Below are 19,763 nucleotides of genomic sequence, written 5' to 3'. Positions count from 1 at the left end.
TTCCGTTTCTATAGGGTCATCTTTTAGCCATAAGGGAACCTAAGAAGAGTTAGCTTTCATGAGAATAATTACATTTCATGGACTATGGGATTGTTCCCTGCAAAATTAGCCGTGGTTGAATGGAGGGGAACAGCCGTTCTGGAAAACTACCACTCATGAGTTCGTTCTCTCTCTCTCTCTCTCTTCATGTACATACATATCCAAATTTTGGCTCCCCCAGAATAATACATTGATTCCCCCATCAACTTCCCTCTCTGTCATCCTCCTCTGATCTCCCCTGAACCCTTTCTGCCCTGTCTCTACATTCTCTTGACTGTCTCTGCACCCCTTCCTCTCCCCCCACATTCTGTTGCTGCACTGCCTCCTGCTGGCCCATATGGTAAATATTGCCCTTGGAGGATGGTGGCAGCCTAGGTTATGCTTAAAGGCAATGGGAAATAGTGGGTATTTTGAATAAGGGCAGACATTTGGAAGACTGCTGCATGTGATCCTGTCAAGCTTTTAAAGAGCACTTAATGTCACAAGACTCATGATATAGTAAGGGTTGGCAACTCTGTAAATGCATGGTACTGGTACAGAGACATAGGTTAACAGTGTTGCAATAGAATTATTTTTATTAAGTTTTAATTTACATGTACAACACATCTACATTTTGGGAAGAAAGGAATTGTTGGCTTTTTAGGAGACACCTGCAGTGTACAGTATAGGTACACTTTAATTGGGGGTTGTAGGAAGAAGCATCACCTTTTTACCTATGTCAGTATAGCCTCATGTATTTGTTGCAAGTTATCATGTCCAATTCCCTTAATATCTGAGGATGAATAAATTATTGGCCTGGTATTAATTCAGTGGAAGCTATGGGTGCTGAGCATCTCTGAAAGCTCATGGTAATTTTCTCTCAGATTTACTGCATTACACCATTGTTTTCCATAGGAAATACATATTTAAACTGTACTGGTCTGTCAGACAATAAGATGTGCTTCCAATGACAGTGAACAGTTGTTTGGCCCTTATTAAGCCAGAGTGCCAGGAATTAATTTTTTTCCCTCAAGAATAATAGGGGAGAAGGAGTTATTTACTCCCTCTTTCATGAACCTACCTGCATGTTTTATGTCTTCTCAGTCTTTCTGCTTAACTTTAAAAAACAAAAACATGACCTTATCTTTGTTACCTGCAGTTTTAAAAATATACATACTTGTAAATAATACTAACCAATATAATATTTCATTCAGGTGTTCAGTTCACAGTAAACTCAAGATTTCTCATCTCCATTCGGCCCCTTCACTGGGTATTATTTCCCCATCAATTACATTCATTCAACATCAGATTTGGTCCATTTTGTCTATATTAATTTTATCTCCAATATGAGCATTGCTTATAGATAAGGCTGTGAGTTTGTCATAGAAGTCACGGATTCAATGACTTTCCGTGACCCCATGATTTCTGCAGTGGATGGTGCGCCTGGCTCAGGGGCAGCTCAGGCAGCCCCTGTGCCAGGTGCACCAGCCACTGCTGGGGCAGTCTCAGTGCCGCCCCCCGCAGCAGAGTTTGGGTGTGGGAGGGGACAAGGGGGTGAGGCACGGGATGGGGTGAGGCAGGCTCTGGGCAGTGCTTACCTGGGGGGCTCCCCGGAAGGGACGACATACCCCTCACTCAGCTGCTAGGCAGAGGCATGTCCAGGCAGCTCTGCACGCTGCCTCCATCCAGTGATAGCTTTGCAGCTGCCATTGGCTGGGAACCGCAGCCAATGGGAGCTGTGGGGGCAGTGCCTGCAGGTGGAGGCACCTAGGACTCTGCTGCTGCTGCTGGGGGGAGGGGGGGAGGAGGCATGGAGCCAGGTAGGGAGCCTGACACGGCTCCTGGGCCATGGGCTGCTGCCTGCTCCCTCCTTCTCCCCCCCCCCAAGTAGCCGGGCCGCCCTCCTCCAGCACCCCCCAGTTTTATTCATGGTATTTTTAATAAAAGTCCCGGGCCATGAATTTTTGTTTACTGCCTGTGACCTGTCCATGACTTTTACTAAAAATACCCTTGACTAAAACGTAGCCTCACTTATAGACCTGTCATTCCTGTGGAAGTAAAAGGCATTGTTACCATTGACTTCAGTGGAAGCAAGTGGTCCTGGTCCCCAACAAATATGTTTTTAATCATCGGTGTATTTGTGATAATGTAAAGTTTTGCCATATTATTTAAATGTGAAGTTAAAATCAAATGGCCACATTCAGTTTGGATCTGGACTTGAGCTTTCCAAGAGCTCAGGTTTTCTCCAACGTAGGGGTTTTGTATGGACTTATTTCAATTTAAATATACTATTTTGATCAGACCACTGAACATAGGTGCTATAGATCAGTGGTTCTCAACCAGGGGTACACGTACCTCTGGAGGTACACAGAGGTCTTCCAAGGGCTACATCAACTCATCTAGATATTTGACTAGTTTTACAACAGGTTACATAAAAAGCACTAGCGAGGACAGTACAATACAGAACTTGTCCCAAACAAAAATGTATTAAGGTTGCCAGTCAGGTAACTGCTTATTGCAGGAATATTGCAATAATTCCCTCCTCCTTGCACTGTGGTGCTGATTCCTCATCCAGTCACAGCCCAATATCATTATTATATTACAAGAGTAATTGACTGGCCTGCATGCTCTTTGTTTAAATGCTGACTTTACTTTTTAATTTATTTGCTGTTTTGGGGTCAAAGCAAATGTTGAGATTTTGAGGTAAATTGCAAAGAGCTTTAGAGCAGAACTTTGGGCAGAATAGCACTACTTGCATATGGCTTTAATTAAGTAGAGATTGACCTGACATACCTGGTAAAACTATGTATCTAAAAACTTTGCCAAGACATGAACAGCACCAGTTCTGAAAAATATGTGGATGACAATAGCTGCAAAAGCTGTAACATTTGCTGACTGTGCTGTTTTCAAAAGAAGAATAGGATATTTTTAATATGCTGCTTACACACAGATGCACAGATTCCCCTACCCTATACAAAAGAATCCCTGATCTATTCAGAGTGGGGATTTTGGTGGTACCACATTATTGTCTACAGTATATTAAATTATGTGAATTGCTACATTTCTTGGAAAACTCTTCTTGGGAATTACCCTGAGATAATTTATTTATTCAGTGACAAAACCATAACACACAAAGATAGAGGGGATTTCCACAGTTTCCACTTTCACAATCTCTTAATTAGATAACACTTTCACTTTCACACTGAACCTGTCTGCCCACTGAGAGGCACTCTTACACATTCTTCTGATCTGTATGCTGAGAAATGTTTGAAGTAGTCTGCTCATTCATTCATATGTTTTTGCAGCTATTCTACTGGATTATTCTCTAAGGTGAACTAAAGGAATGAAATGAAAAACTTTTTACCAAATTTCTGAATGAACATATTGAACCTGACAGTGACATTAATACCTATAAATGTACTACAAATAGGAAAAAAACACAATGTATTAAGTAAAAAAGGGTTAGGCTGTTTGTAAAGAAACATATAAAGTAGCTCATAATGTTAAATTAATTTCTTTAGCATAAATTCCAATTTCTATAACCTCAGAATTATGAATTTGCATTTGTTACATAAGAAACTTAGCATGAAATAGTAAAATAAAATAAAGTTTATGTAATAGGTAAATTTGGGTCTGTAATGAGGAACAGATGAAATGAATGATCATTTGAAGGTGTGTGTATATATGGAAACTCTACTACTGTGTATGTGTTAAAGAAAATATCTGATTTAAACTATGAAGATTGGGGTCAAAGTTTGCCCTGCCTTATTCTCTGAGAAGCTCCACTGATTTCTTTTCAGTTATACTACACAGAAATCAGGGAAATTTATGCAAGGGAAGAAAAGATACTGAATAGGCCCAGATTTTCTGCTCGACCCACAGCTAGCCCAGAATCAGTGTGGCACAAAGATAACTACAACTAAGGACCTGGGCCTATGCAGCTAGTGTGAGTGTATAGCACAGGATAGTAACACTTCTCTCTGACTCTATCATTCTGTATTCTCAGGTTATTTTATGTCCAACCAATTTTTAAAAAACTCTGTAAATTCATATTTAAAAAGATGTTCTAAATTCTGCGAACAGTCTGAAAGGGTCATTATGACAGCTGGGGATTGCCAAGGTTCAGGGAAGCCCCATGTACAACGCCTGTTCCCCTATCCCAGCGGTTGAGTGAAGCACAGAGAAAATGAAGGAGCCAAAGCTTGCATGATCTCACCCTCTGCACCAGGCCTTGGAAACCAACTGAGGTAGAGCAATTCAGCAGTGAGACCTCCTAAATTAATTCAAAGATACAATATTATTTTTTATTATTTGTATTACCATGGCATTTAGAAGTCGGAGTCAAGGACCAGGATCCCATTGTGCCAGGCACTGTACAAATACAGAACAAAAAGATGGACTCTGCCCCAAACAGCTTTGTTCAATATATGAGCATGGGTCCATGTTTAAAATAAATTAATAAATGAAACAATACAGGACATGGGGTGCAGGACTCCTCATTTATCAGACATATCTATGTATGGATGCTACTTTCAGCACTTTTAAAGTTAATTGTGTTCATTACTGTACCATATGTTTTTTATTTGCTGTAATTAGTATGGTTGAGAGTAGGGAGAATTAGATGAGATTGGAGTGCTTAGCTCGCAGCAAAAACATTTCATGTTCATATAACAGCAAATTTATGAAATAATGTTGGAGTTAAATACTGAACAATCTTTAAAAGGAGGATGATTGCAAAAGTGTCTGTTAAAAGGGAGCATTCTTTGTTTCTGACTTGTGCGATAAAAGATAAGGAGGATAATATCCTATTCTAGAAAACTGAAGAAAGGGAGATACAGGAAAAAGTACCTTTATCTGTTTCTTGAAAGTTGATACAGTGCTTAATAGTTTTAGCTATATCAAAGTAAGTAGATGGGTGTTTACATAGTTACACAGGTACATGATATTGTTCTGTTTGGCCTATTTTCCTTGCATTTCGATGAAAGGGCAAGTTTACCAGAGCTGATTCTCCACATTCCTGGTGGGGTTTTGTGTGTGTGTGTGTGTGTCTTTATCCCCCCCCCCCCCCCCCTTGCAAAATTACCACAGATCCACAAGAAATACTCATTTTAAGGCCTGTCAAATGTAAACAGCTCCCAGTATTGCAGAGTAGCAGGACTGCAGAGGAGCTGCAATCACCTCAGGGAAGGAATGTAAACAGAGCTAAGCATCCATCAGCCCACAAATAGCTCTCTTTAAAAAAAACTTAGATCTGTGCCTGGCTCTTTGAGGCTGGTCCTATCTACAGAGAAGTGGTCTCTTGTCTGTACCTGGAGTGACACAATCATATTCAGTGCTTTAAACAATTCCAGAAAAAAAAAATCTACTACAGCAGACATTTTATCTGTCTCACTCTGAGTTTGAACACTGTATCTTTGTTGGTTTTTGTCAAGAGTCTTCATTGCAATATATTGTACATTAAACATCTAGCAAAGTTGCAATATGTTATCTGATGTTGTAACTTGCCTTCTATCAATCAGTTAGTTAGTTAGGCAGTGGGCAGCATGATAAAGGCCAGTGTATTAACCCGAGTATAATAATTAAACATCATCATAATGCATTTTTTTTCAAAGAATAAAGCAATTTCATAGAATTAGCTTGTTTTATATTGTGCTACAAGATACAATAAAAGGCATACTTCAGATTCCAAATGTTTCATATCATTCTAAAAAAATCCATCTTTAATCAGTTTGGAAATCATTCCCCCTCTAACCATAATCTCCATGAGATATACTTTAAAATGGATCTGAAATGTTTCCAGTCACATTTCTAATTTAATCTAATGAAACCGAAGACACCTAAAATTACTGGTATGCATCCTTTTGCTATTAGAAATTAGCTTTGTTTTTCTTACAAGGCAGATTCAGTAGCTCACATAATTAGCAATAATAAATGCAAGTTATACTATATTAAATACAAGTGGCCATGGGGTTAAAGCTACTTCACATCTAATGCCAAGAGAATGTATAAATAACTAGTGCTGCAACTAAAATAAAACAGTTTGAAGTATTTGCATTAAAAAGATGCTATTGTTTAGCTTTGGGTCACTGTCATATTATTAAATGATATCCTGCAATATCTGGCAATTTGTAGGTTAATTACATGAGCTGCCTGGAAGCAGAAGTGGTGCTGTGCTCTAACTGGGAACAAAAGCTCTGAGAGAGAAGATGCTGTTAGGGCTGGAACTAGCCAGTTTTAACCGGCACCAGTTAGCAATGACAGGGAGTGTAGGGGTGGGAATCAGGATGGGGGAAGGGGAAGCACTCAGGAAAAAAAGCATCTCATTCCAGCAGAATGTCTCCTTTCAAAGACTCACTGTTAAAGCCACTTTAGATTATCTCATTTGAATATGTGGTTCTGTGAAAGAGACCTGGTACTTCCTCAGTGTGCTATGTGATGCAGCCCTTTGAAACACTTCTGATACATTTTGGTATGCTTTATTTTTTGCTCTGTGGTGGGCAGGTGATACAAACTCCTCAGTGTTAAACCTTTGCTGGAAAAAAGTGTTTGGTATAAAGAACCAAGGCTAGCTTCAAGGAGAAGGGGTCTCATTTATGCTGCTTTTATACTTGTACTACCCCACTGATTTCAGTGGAGTTGCTCCTCATTTATACCACTTTAAGTGAAATCAGAGTTAAGGCCATCTTTTTTAGGATAACAAACAAATGTGTACACTATTTCAGGCTATTCTTCAGAGACAAAGAAATGCTGAGGTTACAGTGTGAACGTTTTATATAAGGGAGACTTTAGGACAAATCCTCTTGTGGGTTAGGGCAACTCTTGGTTCCCTTAAAGCTGTTTGTCTGCCCCACAGAATATCTCTTCTAAGCCACCTCCCTTCTCTTCAGCAGGCATAGGGAGTGTAATTGAAGCATTCCTGCATTCTGTGGTCCTCAGCAGCCATAAGTCCCCTTTAAGCCAATGACAGCTGGCATAAGTTAAGATGCTCTATCTGGCACCAGGGACTGGATTGGCACAGAAAAGCAAAAAGCCAAAGGGAGAATTTAGCTGCCACTCAGGATTGAGACCTTACAAATGTTATGTATTCTGTGAATTGACTTATTGCAGCAGTTATACTCCAAATTCTCAATTTTCAGTAAAAAAAAAAAAAAAAAATTAGCTTTTATGATTGTGGAGATTAGTCAGTTCACATTTTCAAGGTTATCTGATGCCTGTCTGAAGGGAGTCTGAAACAACAGATCTGACATGTAAAATACCTTATTAATCTCATTTGAGGCCAGAGTCTGGCTCTTTTGGAAGATGCCACAGAATTCAGCATTTCTGTTGCAGAATTTCCCGTTTTGATGCAGCCAGACATCCACTGATTTGTTTCCAGTCTTCCTGCCCTGTTGGGAGCTGCCTGCAATGGCAGTCTACTCTCCAGTTTCCCCAGAAGGAGAGTTAATTGGATTTCAGTGCATGCTCCTTGCACTGTTCCATAGAGCTAGGAAGCAGGGGGTCAGGGAGCCAGAGTCCAGTTTGCCAAGCAGGAAGTGTAGTCCAGTATGCAGAGCTGCCAGGATCACCTGGTGAGCAGAACACAAATCAAAACATTGTTAAAATAATCATTTGTCAGTGAGACTTTTCAACTGAGTTATACTTGTGTGTGTTTGTGTAGGGCTGGAGGAGAGATGGGGATCGAGAGTTTTTCGTGGCAATGGAATAGTGCCACTGAATTTGGTCATACTGTGAGTGTAAATGGGACCATTCTTATACTCGGGGTACTGAACATTTGAAACAAGGGACTTATACTGAGATTATTTTGTACAAATCATTTGGTATTGTCTTTGCCATTGAAATTGTGCTGAAACGCATAATGCGCAAGGTTCTGATCCTTTAGCCCTTACATGAGAAGAACCAGCGAGGTTGTTTCATCAGGCCACTTTATTTTTACATGCGTAGCATTTGCTATCTTTTTATTTTCTCAGGATATCAGATGATGAGGGAGTATTTTTGTTATTTTCCCCGTTTGCTATTTCTCAGTTTCAGTGCTGTATTGGTAGCAACAGTTCTTATCCATGGTTTTTGAAACTGTGTGCGCCAAGTTTTGAAATTAACTAAAAAGAGTCTATAGGAAAGGTGGAATATGCGATATAAAGTGTGCTCTCTTCAGCTACTAAAATCAAGTAGAGTGCACAAACAGATTAGAACTGCATCTAATTATCAGCAAGCTCATTCTGGATTCTCTGGATTCAAGAATATTTTCCTGACCACTTTTAGCATCTTGTCTTAAAAGTCAAGTGTGTCATTTATGATATTGCAGCATAATTGGAGACAAAAAGTCAAGTATGGGACCAATTAGTCTTTGTTTATACACAAAGCAAGGCAAAATGTTTGCCTTAAATATTTCCTTTATGGTTTCTTTTATACAGCAGAGTTCACTAGTCACACTGATTATTTTTTTTTTTTTAATTTAAATGTAATATGTCTCTCTTCTCTCTGTAGCAGCACATGGTAGATTGTCCTCACTTTACATTAATGAAAAGCAAAAAAGCACATCTGTCGTGGAACTTAAACACAAACTTGATAGTTCTGCAAAGTGAGTTTCAAAAATAATTTTAATAATTAGTCTAACATCAAATATACAGTGAGGAGAACATTGTACATAAAAATCTCCAATAGGAAAAGTAAAATGTTCAATGGGAAAGTCAGGGATTGGAAGACATACTTCTTTTGACTCTTAATTACCAATAATACTCTGTACTTGTTACTTCTGGGGGAATTCTATGCCATTGTGTGTGCCCTACAGATTTCTTTGCATCTCTACAGAAAAATGACTTTCTTATGGGGAAGCTGTAACATGTGATCACACGCCCCTCTCCAGCAGCCCGGGCATGTCATTTCGGGAGCCTGGAGCAGCCGGTGGAGAGGTAAATCAATGTGGGGGTGGGGGCCGGGACTGGGGATGCCCCCACTGGTGGCTCCTGGCTGCAGGAAGCTCTACACCCCTCCCCACTTCCTGCTCCCTCATCCACATGACCTCTGTGTATCTGGATCCCCCCCATTCACAGCCCCCCGGCCGAGCTTCACCTCCCTCTGTACCCAGACCCTAATCCCACCGAGCCTTTCCCCCCTGCAAAGTTCTACCCCTGCACCCAAACCACCCCACACTGAGCCCTCCGCACTTGAATACCCCCTCTCCCCCATGCCTGGACCACCCCAACGAGTCCTCCATACCGGGACCTCGTAGGTGAAAACCTCAGCATTGGGCTTATGAACAGTTGTACTGGATACAGTATCTCATTTGAGAAGTACCAATTATGTTGCAAGGAAGGAGTCTGGGGACAGGTGTCTACAAAACAGTACTAGCGAGAAATAGTTTGCTTTTATTTAGTGTTGCTCTTTCTTTGAGCGTTACTGAAGTTGTCTACATGTAATGTGCATAGATAATCCAAGCAAAAATAGCAGCCAGTGTGTGCCTGGCTGTAGTTTGTATGTTTGGAAACTAAAACATTTTTGTTAATGAGGAGGCATAATGGCCAAACCATTGGGATTATTCCCTGTTCTTCAAACATGATAGGTGATTTTCATTTCTATCTGGAGAACTAGATGCTGACTTATGTTAACGTGATGTCTGAAAGACTCCTATCTAATAGCACCTGCCCCTTAGCACTGAAACAGCATGACCTATAGTTAGAATGTGTGCTGCGAGTCAGAACTGAGTTTTTTTGCTTCTGGTTCTGCTGTAGACATGCTCCAACCTCAAGCAATTTACATAGGATGCAGCTTTTAAAATGCCAAAAGGAGTTAATGCCCAAATCCCAATGGAGTTATGCACCTCATTCCCTTTGGCACCTTTGAAAATCATACCTATAATTTCTTTTAAAACAAAAGGAAGTATTTTTTTCACACAATGCACAGTCCACAACATCCTCTGGCAAGAGGTTCCACAGGTTAAGACTATAACAGGGTTAAAACAAGAACAAGGTAAGTTCATGGAGAATAGGTCCATCAATGGCTATTAGCCAGGATGGACAGAGATGGTGTTCCTAGCCTCTGTTTGCCAGAAGTTGGGAATGGGCAACAGAAGATGGATCAGTTGATGATTACTTGTTCTGTTCATTCCCTCTGGGGCACGTTACATTGGCATGTTGGAAGACAGTATACTGGGCTAGATGGACCTTTGGTCTGACCAAGTATGGCTGTTATGTTCTTTGACCCTCACCCCACTGAGCCCCAATCAACTGCACCCAGACCTCCACCCCATTGAGTCCCACTCCACCAGCATCCAAACTTCCCAGCTGAGCCTCCCATACCTAGACACCCCTTGTCAAACCCCATCCCCCCACACCCAGACCCCCCTGCTGAGCCCCAATCACCTTCACCTGGATCCTCCAGCAGAGTCCCATTGTCCCTGCATCCAGAACCCCCAAATGAGCCCTTGCACATCCAGATCCCCCTCCCCCGTATCTGGACCCCCGCACGAGCTACCTGCATCCAGATTGCCCCACCCAGAACTGTCACCCCGCACCTGGATCCAGCCAGGCTGAGCTTTACAGACATTGAAAACTAGATTCTGGTTAGCCAATATGCCCCTCCTCCCTAATTATTCTCCTTGGGGCTCACAGGAAGCTAGATGTGGAGTATGAATGGAGCTGTACCAATATCTAGCCCTTAGTAATTAAACCTGTCAACATCTTTGTGAGGTTAAGATAGCATCATTGTCCTGGTTTAGAGATGGGGAAACTGAGTCTCTGAGAAGTTAGTGCCTAAGTTTTCAAAAATAACCTTTAATTTTGAAGTCTGAGTGGTTGGGTACCCATCTAGGGCCTGCTTTTCAGAGGCACTGAGCACCTACAACTCCCACTGATTTCAGTCACAGTTGTGGGTGCTCAACTTTTCTAAAAATCCAGACCCAAAAGGCGCAAGGTGGGTGCCCAAAGAGTGAAGCATTCATAAGTAGAGGCCACTTTTAAAAACTTAGACCAAGTGATTTTGAGTCAGTAGCAGAGCTGAAGATAAAACCTGGAACTTCTGACTCCCCGTCCTGTGGTCTAGCCACTAGACAATGCTCTTTCCCTTAATCTTAACATTCATAATTAATTTCAAATTTATCTAAATTTCAGATGAACTGGATAAGAAACCCTACCCATATCCCCTCTACATCTTACAACAGAGTTAGCAAGTTCTCTTCCCCTTTCATCCCCAACAGGACAGTTCTTCATTCCCTCACCCTCCAAAATAATCTCTAGCCTTCCTTTGATTCTCTGTTTCTGAAGTCTGAATCACAGGGCCCAGGAGGTCCATCTTTTAGGCCTAAGGCCAACCTCATAATTCAACCTGTGTATGCACTATAGATTTTACTTTCAGTTGTACCCCACTGTCCTCAATATTTCAGCTATTACCCTCCCAGCAATGGAAAGGTCTACAGCCAAATTTTTAAAAGAGTTTAACACATTTTTCATTTAAGATACCTACAGAAATGGACAGACTTTCAAAAGATCTCCACTCTCATTGAAGTATTTAAATTGAACTGATCAAAAATGGGGAAGTATTTTGTAAAATATTCCATGAAAAATTCATCACTTTTTTGCATAGGTGCCGTCTTTATAAGTTGCCGGGGATGCCCAACCTCTGCTCCACCCCCACTCTACCCCTATTTAAGAGAGGTCTGCAATATGTTTGGGATATCTAGGTCCCAATATCCTAAAGTTTGTAGGGCTTTAGTTTGGGAACCATTTGCAAAGTCTGACTGAGTTAAGTCTTCAAGTTCTGGTCCGATCTCTACTTAAAGAATGGAATTTTTCTCTTCACATTGCAGATATATCACACATGTTGAGGTTCTGCCAAAAAATTCCTGTGAAAAATAGTCCTGCATTGTTTCTCAACAATATATATAAAAATACTCATTGGCAGAACTTATGACTCTTAAAGTTTGAATAGATATTTTGTGTGTGTGTGTGTGTATCTCAATCAACTGTAAATTCCATCCTAGTTTGTCCTCAGAGAGAATTGTAGCTAATTATTAATAATTTTATATTAAATACTTTACAAAGAATGGTTATCTAAAAAAGCCAAATTACAATATAAAGCTATTCCAATTTATTCACTGCTCTTTCTAAGCATGGCTCTATTTTTCCTCTTTGAACTGGACTCTCTTGCAGCTGACTTTATTCCTTTTCTGCCTGCACAACCCGTGGGGGCACAATGGAGAGTTAAATGTTGCCACATAATGGGAGACAGCACTGTGCAAAATAGTGGAATTGACTTAGATTGGGTGCATTCTATCTTTAGCAGAATTCATTCCACTAAACTCACGTGATTATAGCATGTAACTTAATTGTGAATTCCACCCATTGATAGTTTAAAAATTCAAATTTTCTATCATCTTGATAAGCCATATTGGTTTTGACATAACTTTAAACTCATTTCAATGAAAATAATAGAAATGCTTTGAGGCTCTCTGCAAGTAAAACTGCTGTTGTGAAACATTTGACAAATAAAAATCTCACAATGCTTCAGTTAACTCTCTGAGTCGTGACCAGTGATCTTAGTTTTCCATGAAAAAAACACCCCAAATGCTCTGATTTAAAAAAATATATATGTATTTTTCTGGGGTTAAAATGAAATGCTAATTTTCGTTTCCCTAGCCTTAAATAGGGAGTCTTGCTGCCTGGGGCTGTCAGCCCGAGCCTCATCACCTGGGGCTCTGGCTGTCAGCCCCAGTTCAGTTAATATGGAGAGCCGAATATTGGTGGCTTGGATAAACGGGGTTCTACTGCATACGTGTTTATTTTTTCACAAAATGTAAAAACACAAATTCTGCTTTTTTTCCTTGGCAAATGGTTTTCTAGTATCCCTGCTCATGACTTCCCATCTACTGTTATTGAGTTGAGTCTTCATGACAAAACAGCAAGAAAGAATATAGCATTATTACAAACTTGTCTTTGTTGTCTCTCCTAACACTGCTAACAGAGTATTGTATTGTATTACAAGAGTTGTAACAGAAATACTTATTTATATTAATCAACAAATAAAATAGAGCCAAAATAAGGTCCCAAGAAAGTGAACGTAAGTGTTGCCATTGGATCAGAACCTCATCTTATACCAGTGATGTCAGAATTTGGCCCCTTTTATTCAATAACTAAGGATTTGGTAAATTTCTTCACTCTTTCTTTTGAAAATGAGTTTTTGGTACAGTAAAACCTCAGAGTTACGAACTGACCGGTCAGCCACACACCTCATTTGGAACCAGAAGTATGCAATCAGGCAGCAGCAGAAATCCAAAAAAACAAAACAAACAAAAAAAGCACAAAGGCAGTTCAGAACTCTGTTAAAGTAAACTACAAAAAAAATAAAGGGCGAGTTTAAAAAAAAGATTTGACACGGTAAGGAAACTGTATCTATGCTTGTTTCATTTAAATTTAAGATGTTAAAAGCAGCATTTTTCTTCTGCATATTAAAGTTTCAAAGCTGTATTAAGTCAATGTTCCATTGTAAACTTTTGAAAGAACAACCATAACATTTTTTTCAGAATTACAAATAACTTCCATTCCCAAGCTGGTTGTAACTCTGAGGTTCTACTGTATATTAATTAGTCCTGTCGATTAATTGCAATTAACCCATGCAATTAACTAAAAAAATTAATTGCAATTAAAAAAAAATCATTGCGATTAATCACAGTTTTAATTGCACTGTTAAACAATAGACTACCAATTAGAATTTATTAAATATTTTGGATGTTTTTCTACATTTTCATATATATTGTATTCTGTGTTGCAATAGAAATCAAAGTGTATATTATTTTTATTACAAATATTTGCACTATAAAAATTATAAATAAAAAGTAGTATTTTTCAGTTCACCTGATAAAATATGATTTAGTTGAGGTTGGACCTGCTTTGAGCAGGGGGTTGAACTAGGTGAGCTCCTGAGGTCTCTTCCAACCCTAATCTTCTATGATTCTAAGTACTGTAGTGCAATCTCTTTGTCATGAAAGTACAACTTACAAATGTAGATTTTTTTATTATTATTATACAACTGCACTCAAAAACAAAACAATGTAAAAATTCAGAGGCTACAAGTCCACTCCGTCCTAATTCTTCTTCAGCCAATCGCTAAGATAAACAAGTTTGTTTACATTTACAGGAGATAATGCTGCCCTCTTCTTATTTACGTCACCAGAAAGTGAGAACAGATATTTGCATTGTACTTTTGTAGACGGCTTTGCAAGGTATTTACGTGCTAGATATGCTCCTTCATGCTTCGGCCACCAGAGGACATGTTCCAGACGACATGCTTCCATACTGATGACGCTCGTTAAAAAAATAATACATTAATTAAATTTGTGACTGAACTCCTTAAGGGAGAATTGTATGTCCCCTGCTCTGTTTTACTTGCATTCTGCCATAGATTTGATCTTCTAGCAGTCTTGGATGATGACCCAGCACATGTTGTTCATTTTAAGAACACTTTCACTAAAGATTTTACAAAACGCAAAGAAGGTACCAATGTCAGATTTCTAAAGATAGCCACAGCACTCGCCTAAGGTTTAAGAATCTGAAGTGCCTTCCAAAATCTGAGAGGGACGAGGTGTGGAGCATGCTTTTTGAAGTCTTAAAAGAGCAACACTTCGATGCAGAAACAGAACCACCAAAAAAGAAAATCAATCTTCTGCTGGTGCCATCTGTCTCAGATAATGAAAATGAACATGCGTCGGTCTGCTCTGCTTTGGATTGTTCTCGAGCAGAACCCATCATCAGCATGGAAATATGTCTCCTGGAATAGTGATTGAAGCATGAAGACATATGAATCTGTAGTGCATCTGGCAAATAAATAACTTGTGACGCCAGCTACAATAGTACCATGAGAATACCTGTTCTCACTTTCTGGTGACACTGTAAACAAGAAGTGGGCAGCATTATCTCCTGCAAATGTAAACAAACTTGGTTGTCTGAGCGATTGGCTGAACAAGAAGTAGGACTGAGTGAACTTGCAGGCTCTAAAGTTTTACATTGTTTTATTTTTGAATGCATTTTTTTTTTTACATAATTCTACATTGGAAGTTCAACTTTCATGATAAAGAGACTGCACTACAGTACTTGTATTAGGTTAATTGAAAAATACAATTTCTTTTGTTTTTTTTACAGTGCAAATACTTGTAATCAAAATAAATATAAAGTGAGCACTGTACACTTTGTATTCTGTAATTGAAATCAATATATTTGAAAATGTAGACAATATCCAAAAAATATTTAAATAAATGGTATTCTATTAACAGTGTGATTAATCGCAATTAATCACTATTAATTATTATAACTGCTTGACAGCCCTAATATTAATGCAAATATTATTTGTATAGAAGAACAAACAAGATGTGTTATATCTTGAAATCAATGCACAGCAACTCTGCACAATGACTGGAGACTGCTCAGTTTCTGTGTGATATGATACTTGTGTGGTATTAAAGCTCCTTGAATTGTGACTTGATGCTGACTGGTGAGATCCTGATCTGGTGACAAGGTCCTTTAGAATATACTACAGTATATCTTCACAATGAAGGGATGGACATATTTTCATAAGCCAGTCAGTGTTCACAATTTAAATTAAACAGTTAATGTTAAATTTCACTGGTGATAGAGAGACAAGGTGGGTGAATATTTGTTTCAGATTTACTGAATGATTATTCCTCATTGAGTCCTGGCCATTTATGAAATATTGAGTTTTAAAATATAGCATGTTTTAAATTTTGTGGATTAAAGTAACTTATAAATGTTGTTAAACAGGAAAGGTATACTCCCTAATTCAATATTACTTTTAATTATTTGGGGGGGGGGGGCGGTTAGACCAATCCTTAGAAGTTTTCACCCAAAAGGTTTTGTGTGAATGAAAACAGTGTGTCAGCAGAGATGTCTTAATGACCTTAATGTAGAGCATGTGATCATTTTTCCAGGTTATAATATGTGTCTACCTCTCTTGTACTCTGAGCCTCTACCTCTCCTTTATTTTCTGAAACGATGAAGGGTGTTTCCACTATCTCCAGACTATGCTTCTTTTCTGGGCTGGCTCATGCCATTTTTGAATTGCTGTCAGACAGCATGGACCCAGCAATAATCCGTGACATTATGGTAACAAATGTGACTCTGCACTGGTTGCTTGGGCTGTATTACAGCACTCAGAGCTGGAAAATGTTGGCCTTGGACTTCGCCCATTGCACCTCTGAGCAGATGATTTGGGAGCAAGAGAATATTCTGTGGCAGTAGTAGAAGGATACTATGCAGCAGTGGTAGCAGGACAAGGAAGAATAACGGAACATTGAGATGTTGCAACAAGAGGACACTAGTTCCTGGATCACCTACATAGCATTCAGTGCTGTTTCTGGGCCCAGGAAACCAGCATGGATTGGTGGGAGAGGACCATTCTGCAGTGTTGGGATGACCAGCTGTGTTGAGAGAGCCTTCCCCATCCTGAAATTATCTTGCTTGAGATCGGTGCAGAACTGGCCCTGGAGCTTCTGTGACAGCATACCAACATGCAGGTGCCCCATACCCATGGAGAAATGGGTCACTATTGCCATTGGGAAGCTGGCCACCCCAGAATGTTACCCATCGGTAGCCAATCAATTTGGCATGGGGTGAGCAACTGCAGGTCTGCTTTGCCACTGTCTAGCTGGGTCATGAAGCTGGGTAATGCTCAGGAGATTATTGATGGCTTTGCACACATTGGGTTCCCAAACTGTATAGGTGCAACTGAAGGAACCCATGTACCTATCATTTGCCCTCCTTGGCAGGGTGCAGAATTTATAAACAGAGGTATTTCTCCATGGTGTTTCAAGGACTGGTGGACCACTGTAGCAAGCAGATTTACAGATATGAATGCATTGTAGTACTGAAGGGTCCATGATGTTTCACTATTTTAATTAACACAGAAAGGACTGTTTGCCCCCAGGACCACTGTAGAGATTAAAGGTGTGTAGCTTTTCTGAGGGACTCCGCTTATCCCTGATGCCCTGGCTAATGAAGCGATACACAGGCTGCTTGGACAGAAGGAAGGAACATTTTTACTATCCCCTCAGTAACTGCCGAATGGTAGTCCCGTGTGCATTCGGCTGTTTGAAAGGCAGATGGTGCTGCTTATGGAATAGGTTGGAAGCAGCTCAAAAAAAATGTTCCAACCACAATAACTGCATGTTGTTGTTTGCACAATATTTGTGAGGACAAGGGGGAAAGCCTTACACTTGGGTAGGAGGCTGAACTGCAGAAACTTGCTTAGAGGTTGAGCAGCCAGTAAGGCCTAGCAGAGCTCAGGATAGCTTCCATTAGCTACCGCTCTCTCTTTTTCCATGCTTTCCTTTACCATGGTGATGTTGTCTGTACCCACAGCAATGCTTTCCGTGGCCACAACACTTTCCTTGACCACTGCCACGATCTCCTGAGAGAGCTGCATTTCTTTCTCCTGATGGGTCTTCATGCACAGTTTCCATCTCTCAGCCAGCCTGGTTTTCCTCTGTGACTCAGCCATGAGTTCTGCAAACATGTCCTCACGAGTTTTCCTTTTTCTCCTTGCTACGATGGCTAGCCTGTCAGCAGTATATATTGCTGTCAGCCAGAGTTTATACTCCTGGTTTTGTTTTGCAGTTTTGTTTGTGCCCTGGAAGCCCATCTGTGGGATTGGAGGTGTAAAGGGGAGGTTGGGGGGCATCGGACAAGCTGGATAGTAATCCCTTATACATCCCCTTCAGGCTGTCCTGATTCTCACTTGCTGTGGCAGGTGACTAGTAGGCCGAGAATGGTTTTATTCAAATAGGCAAAGGGCAGACCGATGAGATATGCTGTGAAGTTATTCACTGGGATGCTTCCCCTCCCCCCCCCCCCGAAGTTCTGCAGGAGTAGAAGGGGCTTGTAAGCTATATGGGGGGGATGGATGTGCAGCTGTTTCCTATAATGCGCATAACAAAATCAGGCAGTTTCTCAGTCTTAGGTTCCATGTGCAGAAAATGCAGAAAAAAATAGGGTTCTGTGCTGATTGTCAGCTCCAGTGTTAGGGCATTTGTACCTCAATGGGGAGCCGTGTTGGTTGTGCCTTCACCGGGCATATAATGTGCACTCAGACATCATGTAAACTACAAAAACTATCCAAATGCCTTTTTCTGTCAGCACTGTCTCAGTAAACTGCTGAATTTTGCACAAATGAATGCTTTTGGTATTCAAATCTGCTGCCAGACGGGAGCAGGGTACAGACTGTGACTGTGCCATGCTGGGGGAGGGAGGTGGGGGCACCATTTTGAAACAGCAAAATGGGGGGGGAACTCCTCGCTCACCTCCATCAACAACGATAATAATAAATTGCCAAGACAGGTACTTAATATGCTGATATTCTTTCCAAGGGATCTGACTCTTCAGTCCAGGTCTGAGTTTCTGGCTGGGAATTGGCCTCAGCTGATACAAAGCAGGAATCAGGGTCAGTTGTAGCAGGGCAAGACTGGGGCTGTCTTTCTAGGTGGCTGTCGTCAGGGTCCTGAGCAGGGCCGGCTCCAGCATTTCTGCCGCCCCAAGCAAAAAAAAAAAAAAAGCCGTGATCGCGATCGGCGGCGGCAATTGGGGGGAAAAAAAAAGCCGCGATCGGCGGCGGCAGTTCAGCGCAGGTCCTTCGCTCCTTGAGGGAGTGAGGGACCTGCCGCCCCCAAATTGCCGCAGGTGCCGCCCCTCTCCCTTGGCCGCCCCAAGCACCTGCTTGTTAAGCTGGTGCCTGGAGCCGGCCCTGGTCCTGAGTCTCCAAAAGATCCTGGTTCTCTGGGAAGCAGCTTCTCTCCAGCATCTTTCTGCTCATCCCCTGATGTGCCTATCCAGTCGTCCTTGTGTGAGGGAAGAGTGCGGGAAGCAGGCTCCAAATAGTGCCTAAATTGTAACCTGATTATCAAAAAATGGACAAGTCACATATCCCCTCCTGAATTGTTTTTCTTTACCCCTCATTTCAACGTACTTTCTCCTGAGCTGCTTGCTCTTTGTTCTGCACTAGTCATAACCCTTCATGGATATCTGCTTTGCAACATCCACGGAAAGGTCCTTTTTCCTCTGGCTGGCCACGGAGCTTCCTGAACCAGTGCTTCTCCCCAGATGGCGATGAAATCTCAGGATTGCTCCTTGCAGCTGTATGAGGCATGTTGTGGGCCTTCTGGACTGCAATTGCAGTTGTATCACCAGAATAATGATACAGTGGGATTCGGGAGTAAATGGGCAAAATCTGGCTATGCATCAGCTTTTAAAAGGGAGGGAGGTCTGTCTTGGAAACTTAACACCAGGGCAGGGAGGGCATACAAGTAAACAGGTTGGTAATGGTCAACCTGCAAAGAACTGTGGGTAGCTGTTGGAAGGACGCAAAAAGTGGTGCTCAGCAATTGCATGCATGTGAACAAAAGACTGAACTAATACAATTAGAAGCAAACTTAGTCCACTTTGCCACAGAGCGCCAGAGTGCCTGATAAATAGGGAGTTAGTGCACAATGATGGGGTTTTCAAATCCAATTAACTCATTTGATCAGTTTAAAACCCCCATGTAGACAAATCCTTAGCAGACCATGTAATAATTCATTGTTTGCAGATTTGAACCGCTGGGTATTTTTGGGCATATCCATGTTAACACTTGTTTGCAGCATAACTGCGGTGATATAAGTAGGTAAACCATGGCTCTATTCTTAATAGAGCTAGTCAGAAATTTCCATTGAAACTTTTTTTAAAATGTTGATTTTTGACAAACATCATCATGGA

The 19,763-nt window shown here is 40.8% G+C and overlaps 1 protein-coding gene and 1 long non-coding RNA gene across 2 annotated transcripts in view; one reads left to right on the top strand and one right to left on the bottom strand.

The window, feature by feature from the left end:
* Positions 1 to 19,763, top strand: part of ADGRV1 (adhesion G protein-coupled receptor V1) — a 439,035-nt gene that overhangs the window by 278,075 nt on the left and 141,197 nt on the right. The window lies entirely within an intron of this gene.
* Positions 5,380 to 19,763, bottom strand: part of LOC128839454 (uncharacterized) — a 28,939-nt gene continuing 14,555 nt past the window's right edge. The window contains exon 2 of the long non-coding RNA XR_008445433.1: positions 5,380 to 7,583. This is a non-coding gene — a long non-coding RNA (uncharacterized LOC128839454). The remainder of the gene's footprint in view (positions 7,584 to 19,763) is intronic.

This window comes from Malaclemys terrapin, chromosome 6, assembly GCF_027887155.1.
Source record: "Malaclemys terrapin pileata isolate rMalTer1 chromosome 6, rMalTer1.hap1, whole genome shotgun sequence".
Taxonomy (NCBI): domain Eukaryota; kingdom Metazoa; phylum Chordata; order Testudines; family Emydidae; genus Malaclemys; species Malaclemys terrapin.
Note: the sequence above shows the minus strand (reverse complement) of the source record. Positions and strands in the feature narration are given on the sequence as shown.